The sequence below is a fragment of the Tamandua tetradactyla genome, chromosome 15, assembly GCF_023851605.1.
Source record: "Tamandua tetradactyla isolate mTamTet1 chromosome 15, mTamTet1.pri, whole genome shotgun sequence".
Classification (NCBI taxonomy): Eukaryota; Metazoa; Chordata; class Mammalia; order Pilosa; family Myrmecophagidae; genus Tamandua; species Tamandua tetradactyla.
The window spans coordinates 90531757-90541879 of NC_135341.1; the positions used below are offsets into that span (position 1 = coordinate 90531757).

Here is a 10123-nt window from a genome sequence, read left to right on the forward strand (position 1 = left end):
GCCTATAACTAGACTAAAGCCCCAAAAGACCCAAAAAAGTGAGGCACAAAGTATCACCCATGAGGAGGTACATTATACTCTGAAAGAACTGTGTGAGTTTTCCAATTTATATAGACAGAAATAAGGGCAATATGTGTGGCAATGGATTTTAAGGGTGTGGGATAATGGTGAGAGGAATATAAGGCTGGATCAGGCTGAATTTATTGATATGGGCCCATTAATAGTTTGTTTGGATGATGGGCTGGAATATGGATCAAAAGGTGGCTGACATTACCTGAGGTTGAAATGCTAGAATTGCCCTGGTATAATGTAGATTACGGGATCTAGAGGCTTAGATAGATTGGAATATTAGAGTGGATTTATCATGGAAAGCCTCCTCATATACCCCAGTGATGTCCTGAGGAAGCACCTTTTACCAGAACTGTGAGAAATAAATTTGTGAGAGTAGTGCCATCATCCCGGAGGAGCTCTACATTTGTGTTTCTCTGTAGGTCAGATATTACTGTGGATATTGCTGTCACTGAGTTGGAATCCTTAAACACAATGGGGATGACTGGATCCCAAGTTGGCAGAAGCCAGGTGGCAGCACTAAATCACCAAAGACAAGGTGGATGTGGTTATTATAATAGACAACAGACTCAAAGCAGGAGTGAAAATAATCTGACTCTCAGAAACTTGTGGTGTTGGCTAGTAGATCATGGGGAACCTAGAAGTACAATAGATCGGCAATTTACTAAATTCTTGTTTGAGCTGTATAAACAAAAGAGTTCTAGGGCAAGTGAACAAAAGTCTAACTTGAATTACAAAAACACAGAGTCATGGGCTCTTAATCAGTTTCCAGGCTTAAAGATTACAGACCCAGAGCCCCTTGAATGGGGGGAGGGCAGGTCCCTTTAGGGTAGGACTCTGTTACACTGCCACAAATTTATATTGTTAATCTTCCTCCAAGCCTTCCCCAAGGAGACCTATGGTCTTTTACCAGGGTAACTGTGAATTGGGGAAAAGGAAATCATCAAATATTTGGGGGATTATTAGACACGGGTTCAGAAGTTACATTAATTCCAGGAGACCCAAAATGTCACTATGGTCCACCAATCAGAGTGGTGGCTTATGGGGGTCAGGTGAGCAATGGAGTTTTAGCTCAGATCCATCTCACAGTGGATCCAGTGGGCCCCCAGACCCATTCTGTAGTTATTTCCTTAGTTCCAGAATGCATAATTGGAATAGACATACTGAGCAACTGGCAGAATCCACACATTGGCTCTCTAACTCTTGCAGTGAGGGCTATTATCATGGTAAAGGCCAAGTGGGAGCCAGTAGAACTGCTCCTACCTAGCAAAATAGTAAATCAGAAACCTTACTGGACTCCTGGAGGGATTGCAGAGATTCCTGCCACTCTTAAGGACTTGAAGGATGCAGGGGTGGTGATTCCCACCACATCCCCATTCAACTCTCCTATTTGGCCTGTGCAGAAAACAAATGGGTTTTGGAGGATGAAAGTCAATTATTGTAAGCTCAGCCAGGTGGTAAGTCCAATTGCAGCTGCTGTTCCAGATGTGATATCATTACTTGAGAAAATCAATTCATCCCCTTGTATCTGGTATGCAGCTATTGATCTGGCAAATGCTTTTTTCTCAAAAGCTGTTAGTAAAGACCACCAGAAACAGTTTTCTTTTAGCTGGTAAGGTCAGCAAAATACTTTCACTGTTCTACTTCAGTGGTATATCAACTTTCCAGCCCTATGTCATAATTTTGTCTGCAGGGATCATTTCTTCCTCCCACAAGACATCACACTGATCCATTATATTGATGATATCATGTGGATTGGCCCTAGTGAGCAAGAAAAAGCAACTACTCTAGACTTATTGGTAAGGCATTTTCATGTCAGAAGATGGGAGATAAATCCAATAAAAATACAGGGGCCTTCCACCTCAGTGAAATTTTTAGGTGTCCAGTGGTGTGGGGCCTGTTGAGATATCCTTTCTAAGATGAAGGGTAAGTTGCTGCATCTGGCCCCCCATGACCAAAAAAAATGCACAATGCCTTGTTGGTCTCTTTGGATTTTGGCAACAACATATTCCTCATTTGGGTATGCTGCTCTGGCCCATTTATTGAGTTACCAGAAAAACTGCTAATTTTGAGTGGGGACCTGAACAAGAGGAGGCTCTGTGACAGGTCCAGGTTACTATAGAAGCTGCTCTACCACTTGGACCACATGATCCAGCAGGCCCAATGGTGGTGGAAATGTCAGTGGCAATAAAGATGCTCTCTGGAGCCTTTGGCAGACCCCTATAGGAGAATCACAACACGGCCACTTAGGATTTTGGAGCAAAGGCTTAGTTCTGCTGCAGATAACTATTCTCCTTTTGAGGAACAGCTTCTGGCCTGCTACTGGGCCTTAGTAGAGATTGAACTCTTAACCATGTGCCACCAAGTTACCATGAGACCTGAGTTGCTGTCATGAGCTGGGTGTTGTCTGACCACCAAGCCATAGAGTTGGGAATGCACAGGAGCACTCCATGCATAAGAAATGGTGTATATGAGATAGAGTCAGAGTAGGTCCTGAAGGCACAAGTAAGTTACATAAGGAAGTGGCCCAAATGTCCATGGTGTACACTTCTGCCACATCACCTTCTCTTTCCCAGACAAGAGCTATGGCCTCTTTGGGAGTTCCTTATAGTGAGTTGGCCAAGAAAGAGAAAACTCAGTCTGGGTTTACAGATGGGCCTGCACAATAAGCAGGTACAACCTGAAAGTGGGCAGCTGCAGCACTACAACTCCTTTCTTCCAATGGGCAGAACTTCAAGTAGTGTGCCTGGTTGTTCATTTTTCCTGGAAAGAGAACTGGCCAGAAGTGTATTTGTGTACTGACTTATGGACTGTGGCTAATGGTTTGGTTGGATGGTCAGGGATTTGGAAAGACTTTAGTTGGAAAATTGGTGACAAAGAAGTCTAAGGAAGAGGTATGTGGATAGACCTTTCTGAGTGGGCTAAAAACATGAAGATATTTGTGTCCCATGTAAACATGCACCAGAGGGTGAATTCAGCAGAGGAAGGCTTTAATAATCAAGTGGATAAGATGACCCATTCTGTGGATACTGGTCAGCCTCTTAACCCAGCAACTTCTGTCATTTCAATGGGCTCATGAACAAAATGGTCATGGTGGTAGGGTTGGAGGTTATCCATCGGGTAGCAACATGGACTTTCCCTCATCAAGGCTGATCTGGCTACAGCCACTGCCTAGTGTCCAATCTGCCAGCAGCAGAGAAACATACTCAGCCCCTGATATGGCACCATTCCCTGAGGTAACCAGCTGGTTACATGGTGACAGGTTGATTACATTGGACCACTCCCTTCATGGAAGGGGCAGTGACTTGTTCTAACTGGAATAGACACATACTCTAGATATGGTTTGCTTTTCCTGTACACAATGCTTCTGCCAAAACTACCAGCCATGGACTTACAGAGTGCCTTATCCATCATCATGGTATTCCACACAGTATTGATTCTGGTCAAGAAACCCACTTAACAGAAATTAAGTTTGGGAGCAGGCACATGCTCATGGATTTCTCTGGTCTTACCATGTTCCCCACCATCCAGAACCAGCAGGATTGATAGAAAGGTTGAATGGCCTTTTGAAAACTCAATAACAGTGCCAACCAGGTGACAATACCTTGCAGGGCAAGGGTAATGTTCTCCAGGAAGCAGTTTATTCTCTGAATCAGCATCCACTGTATGATGCAGTTTCTCCCAAAGTTGGGATCCATGGGTCCAGGAAACAAAGGGTGGAAATGGGAGTGACACCACTCACTATTACCCCTCATGATGCACTATGAAAATGTTTTCTTCCTGTCTCTGTGGCCTTAAGCTCTGCTAGTCTACAGGATTTGGTTCCAGAAGGGGGAGTGCTTCCACCAGGAGAAACAACAATGATTCCATTGAACTGGAATCTAAGGCTGCCACCTGGTCACTTTGGGCTACTCATGCCCTTGGATCAACAAGCTAAGAAAGGAATTACTTTACTGGCTGGGGTGATTGACCCTGACTATCAAGGGGAAATAGAAAGCAATTACACAATGGAGGTAAAGAAGAGTTTTCCTGGAATATAGGAGATCCCCTAGGGTGTCTTTTAGTACTACCATGCCTTGTGATTAAAATCAATGGAAAACTGCAACAACCCAATCCAGGCAGGATTACCAATGGCTCTGAAACTTCAGGAATGAAGGTTTGGGTCACCCCACCAAACAAAGAACCATGGCCAGCTGAAGTGCTTGCCGAGGGTAAGGGGAACATGGAACGGGTAGTCAAAGAAGTTAGTAATAAATATGAATTATGACCACGTGATCAGTTACAGAAATGAAGACCGTAATGCTATTGTGTTCATGTTATAGTATTTAAGTTGTAAGATGTCAACTTTAAGGATGAATATTACCCAAGGACTTGCATCTTATTCTGGGGAGATTTAATGCATTTCTGGTTGTATGTGGGACAGTTGAGTATTGTTTAGTGAGGGAAAATGTGTGTCTTATTGTTTTCTATTTTGAGACTAAATATGGTTTAAGGTGATGTGCATAGCTGCCAAGTTGACAAGGGTTGGACTGTCATGGTCAGGTTCATGTGTCAACGTGACTTGGTGGTGGTGTCCGTTTTTCTTCTTGGGCAAGTGCTGACCTCCCTGTTGCTATGAGGACATTTCATAGAATTAAATCATGATCACATAAGCTGCATACAGAGCTGATTACATTTGTATACCCATTTCTGAAGTTGTGCCCTTGGTGGATGTTCTAGTTTGCCAGCTGCCAGAATGCAATATACCAGAAATGGGATGGCTTTTAAAAAGGAGAATTTAATAAGCTGCTAGTTTACAGTTTCAAGGCTGAGAAAATATCCCAATTAAAATGAATCTACAGAAATGTCCAATCCAAGACATCCAGGGCAAAACACTTTGGTTCAAGAAGGACAATGAAGTTCAGAATTTCTCTCTCAAGTGGAAAGGCATATGTCAAATATGGTCATGATTTCATTCTCATCTGGGAAGGCACATGGCAAACAGGCATCCTCTATTAGCTTCCTCTCCAGCTCCCTGGGAGGCATTTTCCTTCATTATCTCCCAAAATTGCCAGGCTGGTGGACTCTCTGCTTTGTGGTTTTGTGGCATTCTGTCATCCTTCTTTGCTCTCTCCAAACCTCATGACTTTCTCTCTTGTTGTTTCCTAACTTTTTCCAAAGTGCTTCTTCTTTTAAAGGATTCCAGTAAAACCAATCAAGACCTACCTGGAATGGGTAGAAACACATCTCCACCTACCAAGTTTAATACCCACATTGATTGAGTCACATCTTCATGGAGATAAGCTAATTAAAGTCTCCAATGTACAGTACTGAATAGGGATTAGAAAAAACCATTGGTTCTACAAGGTTGATTAGGAATAACGCATGGCTTTTCTAGGGTATATAAGCCTTTTAAAACTGATAGAGTGGACAAGTTCAAAGGAAAGGACGATATAGAGTGCTGGTACTGTTGAGATGCATTTTTCTCTAACAGGGATGACAACTTTCATTCTGATGCCAACACCAGTAGAACTTACCTAGAGATCTGTGTTGGGGAGTCAGAACTCCTCATAATCTGAATTAAGCAGAAAAGGAAGCCATGTTCACCTGGAACTCTCTGCTGTGTACATTGGAGGGGGCAGTGAATGTCTGTGAATGTGTCCTACTTGCATTATTTTTTTGCCAGGGGAACAGCTTGCTTCCTTTATTATTTTTCTAGGGTCATTCCTTGCAAAGCTGGAGCACTTCTTAGGGTGAAGTTATCTTCCATAGACAATCATGAGTACACATGTAGTCTAGTATGAATTGAGATCTGCTGCCTATTTAGCATCTGGATATATTTTTAAATATTCTGCCTTCCAGGGAAATCAAGCAAATAATAATGAGTCAGAGTAACTGTTGCCAGGGCAGTACTGAATCCCCACCACCAAAGTGCCTTTACACTAACCACAAGGAGTCCTGGTACTCCTGATTCTCTTGGTACCTGCATTTTATCAGTTGGTTCCTTCCATAGACTGATTTTGTCTCTTGACAATGAGTGATATTCTTCCCCTGCAACATACTACCTTGGACCACTTGAAAACTGTGGTTGAATTTCTCATGTTCATCACATACAATATGGAAAGAGGACCAGTTACTGCTGTGGCTACAGCTGAGCATTTGGTCACTGAATTCATCCAAGTTTTGTTGGGTGGGAAAAGTTAAGATCATTATAAGATGTTTGTCCACTGTGTCCTTGGCATAAACTGTCCTCTTACCCATAGTCATTGTTTCTCCACCAAGGAATTCTACTATGTGATTGGTTTCTGAGGATACAACATTTCACTCCAGTGCTCTCTGCCTAGTCTCTCAGCCTCATTGCCTACTTGATGCATGCCGATGATCTCATTGTGACCTACATGGTCATAATCCATGACTGCTATGGACAAGTGGATTTGATCAATGTTCTTGGGAAGGACATCAAAGACAATGGCTTCATTGTAAACAGGGTTCAGCATGCTTTTCTCTGGTGGATGTTTTCCTCTTCTTCAGTAATCTACTGGGACACATCAGTGAGACATTCTCATAGGAATTTGATGCCCCTGTTGTGTCCATAACCTTTAAATTCCATGCTTCTACATTGGTAATGGTCAGTTTGCTGGAAGGTGGAAGACAGAAGAGGTAAAGCATCAGTTTTCCAAGATCCATGGTGTGATTGCTGACAAATTCAATATTCTTACAAAGGATGCTCTCTCTGGGGAAGTCAGCCAAGACTAAAAGGTGATCCACTACCACTTGGCCAATGAGTTCATGGCAAGAGAATATGTCATAGTCATAGAGAAGCGAAGCTTCCTGCTGCCAGGTCGTTGTAGGGAACCAAGAATAAAAACATTTCATCAAACACAGGGTTCAGGGTTTTTCTGTGAAGTTTAGTCTGGTATTTTATTTCCCAGTAGGGAAGCAAATAGATTATGACATAAGGATCTCAAGTCCCAGGAAAGTCTTTTGTAGGCAAATTGACAGTTTTGGAAATCTTCACTATGAGCTGCACTAATTTGCATATTTTAAGATGAAGTTCAGTTTTCCACAGGTTTTGCTGTTACTCCTTCTCCCATCATCATTATCCACTTACTTCTGCTTATATAACTCTGGTTTAATTTGATCAATTCCAGTCAGCTGCTCCTGTTTTTAAAGCTGCTGGATATTGAAGTCTGTGTTTGACAGGTTGAGTTGTCTTCTGATTGAACTATGCTCAGGTGACAAGGTTGGCTCTGTGACATACACTGTACACAGTTACCATGGGCACTGTTCTCCTGGCCCCCTGCCTGTGTGAAGGAGGAAATATCAGAAGTATGGCTGATCATCAAGGAGGAGTCAGGGCAGGGAGTTGGAGGGTCTAGGACATTCTCATATTTCTTCTCACTAGTCTCTGTGTCCATGTAGTTAAGAGGCTCCAGGTTTTGTCTTTGCTACCAGAGACCAGGCCTCTTTCTCCCACAGGAACCCAGAAGAGTTTCCAAGACACAAAGAGAGGCACATAAAGTGAGACCACAGGCAGTAGCCACAAGAGCCAGTCAGCTCATTGAGATGTCTGGGTCTGGCTGGGTCTGCAGGTGATAGATGAAATCCTGGCAGCTGTCATGCTCCATTGCCCCACAGACACGGATCTCAGCCAGCAACTGTAGCACCTGGTGACATAGCTGTTCCCTGGTCCTCGGCATTGTCTTCTGCATCCTCAAACTGCACTGGGCCATAAGTCTTGGGAGACAGCCTCAGACAGCCACACTCATTGCCAGGGATCATGGAGAAACTACCCAAACTTGAGCTCTAGCCCCAGCTGGCTGGACCTCCCACCATGGCATTCAGCTCTTTGCCAGGCAGTCAGTCCTGCTTTCTCTCTCTCTCCCACCTGGTCTCCTCAGTCCCTCCCCTGGCATGGAGGAGAGGCACACCCACAGCCCCCATTGTGCCTCTCTCCTCATGTCCTACCTGTCACTCCCAGCCACCAGGGTGCAAGTATACCAGTATTTATTATGGAGGAAAAATAAAGTGAATAGAGAGGATGTGGTTAGTGGGAAATTCTCTGCAGTGTTTCTTAGTACTTGCAAATCCTATGGTAAATGTAATGATAAAGTACAGCAACCCCAATGTAGGCATTACCTCTAATTGTACAGAACCTTCAGAAATGAAGATTTACTATGTCCCCAGCAGAGAAGGAATTATAATGAGTTGAGATGTTTGCTAAGGGAAAAGAGAATATAGAACAAATAATGGAAAAATCACGTTGTCTGTACCAGCTAAAGCCATGGGAAAAGTTGCAGAAGTAATCTGTATTTTTCCTTTGATCTATATGCACATGCTGTATATATTAAGCCATTCTTGTTTGTCCATTTTTCTCCCATGCACACCCTGCTTAATATAGAGTGTACTGATAGTGTATAATCATTAAATTACAAGTTATCAGAGGGTTATTTTGATTTTGATACAGCAGTAATGAACATCACCCAGGAAAGGATAAGGTGACATACGAAACTTTGTGACTCCTCTGTGGGGAAGAGAGTTTGCATAAATTCAGTTGTAAAAGAGACAGCCTCATCATATTGGTCAGAAGCAAAATATGTTAGTATTCTTCATCACAATTTACATATAATGAACTTGTTGTTTTGGATGCCAAATTGGCAAAGGCGTGTATTGTGTTGGCTAGTCTGTTGTCAATTTGGCACTTTCTCACTTCTAAAGTTGACAATATGCTTTCTAATGACCCTTTTCTTCAAGAGATTTTCAGTAAGTGCCAATTATAGAAAATTTTCCAAGGTTTAGACAACAAAAGTGAAGCTGAAGCCATTCAACTCTCAGACAATTCCTATTGGACATATAGTCATATGAGAAATTTTCTTTGAATTTCAAGCTTTTGGAAAATAATCTTCTATGGCAGACTGGGAAAGATGGTAGGAAGCAATTTTAATGGGCTCAAGAATTTCAATAACCTCCAGAAAAGATTTTGATACCTTCTGTCAATATTTTAGACTAGGGTCAACATTATTTACCTCCACTTCCCCAGGTATTTCAAAATGATTTAAGTATTTATATTACTTATTTTTACCATCTCTAAGTTATTTAAATAAATACTTAGAGTATTTTTGCTTGCACTAACTACTCCAGAAAAATAGAAACATTTCATTGATGCTGGCATTACATGAAAATTAAGAAAAACATTCTTAATTGCTGAGAAATGTATTTCCTATAGGTATGTCTGAAACATCTTTTTTGTTTTTTCCTTATAGACTTTGTATTCTGTCCCTTCCAAGGTTATATTATTTTTCTTTCACAATTTCTTCTCTTAACTGAATGCTTTAAAATAGTGTACATGGAATCTTGAGTGGTTACATGATTTGGCTCGATGATTTTCTTACCTACAAGCAATGAGATAAAGTTTTAAATACAATAAACTTCAGGGCAATCATAGTATCACTTGCTCAGTGTCCTTTGGCAATACTAAGAAATATGCTTATATTCTTATGTTGAGCTAATATTAAACTTACAATATGAACATGCCATCAGCAATGTGCAGATGGTTAATTCTATGATTATATTTCTATCAATGCTAATATTTTTATTCTAATAAACCAACTTTAAATTCAACATTGCATTAGTACACTTAAAATATATTCATTTCCTCAGCTAGTATGTACTGAATACTACTATTTTCAAGAAGTATTTTATAGCTTCCTCTACAATGGTGGCTGAGATGCTGCATGCCTGACTTCTTAGCTGTAGTGACCAGTGATTTGAAGTAGGGATAAATACATTGTCAAGGCAATAATAAGGTAGAGGAATTGGACTATTTAGAAATGTTTCTTCATAGGTACACAAGGATGAAGCTCTGCAGGACATTGCACACCTATTAAGGACAATGATGTTTGAAAAGCAAAAGGAAGTCTTTAAGCATTTAAAGCAATTAAGTTACTTGATCAAGTGTTATAAAAATATCTCTAAGTTCATTGAGGAAGAATGTGGACTGTATAGAAATTGGGAAACCAATTTAGGAAGAATGTGGACAGAATACAAAGTCTATAAGGAAAAAACAAAACAGATG

The 10123-nt window shown here is 41.4% G+C and overlaps 1 pseudogene; it reads right to left on the bottom strand.

The window, feature by feature from the left end:
- Positions 1 to 4535: 4535 nt before the first annotated feature.
- LOC143656763 (synaptotagmin-9 pseudogene) lies at positions 4536 to 8867 on the bottom strand (annotated as a pseudogene).
- Between the last annotated feature and the right edge of the window lie 1256 nt (positions 8868 to 10123).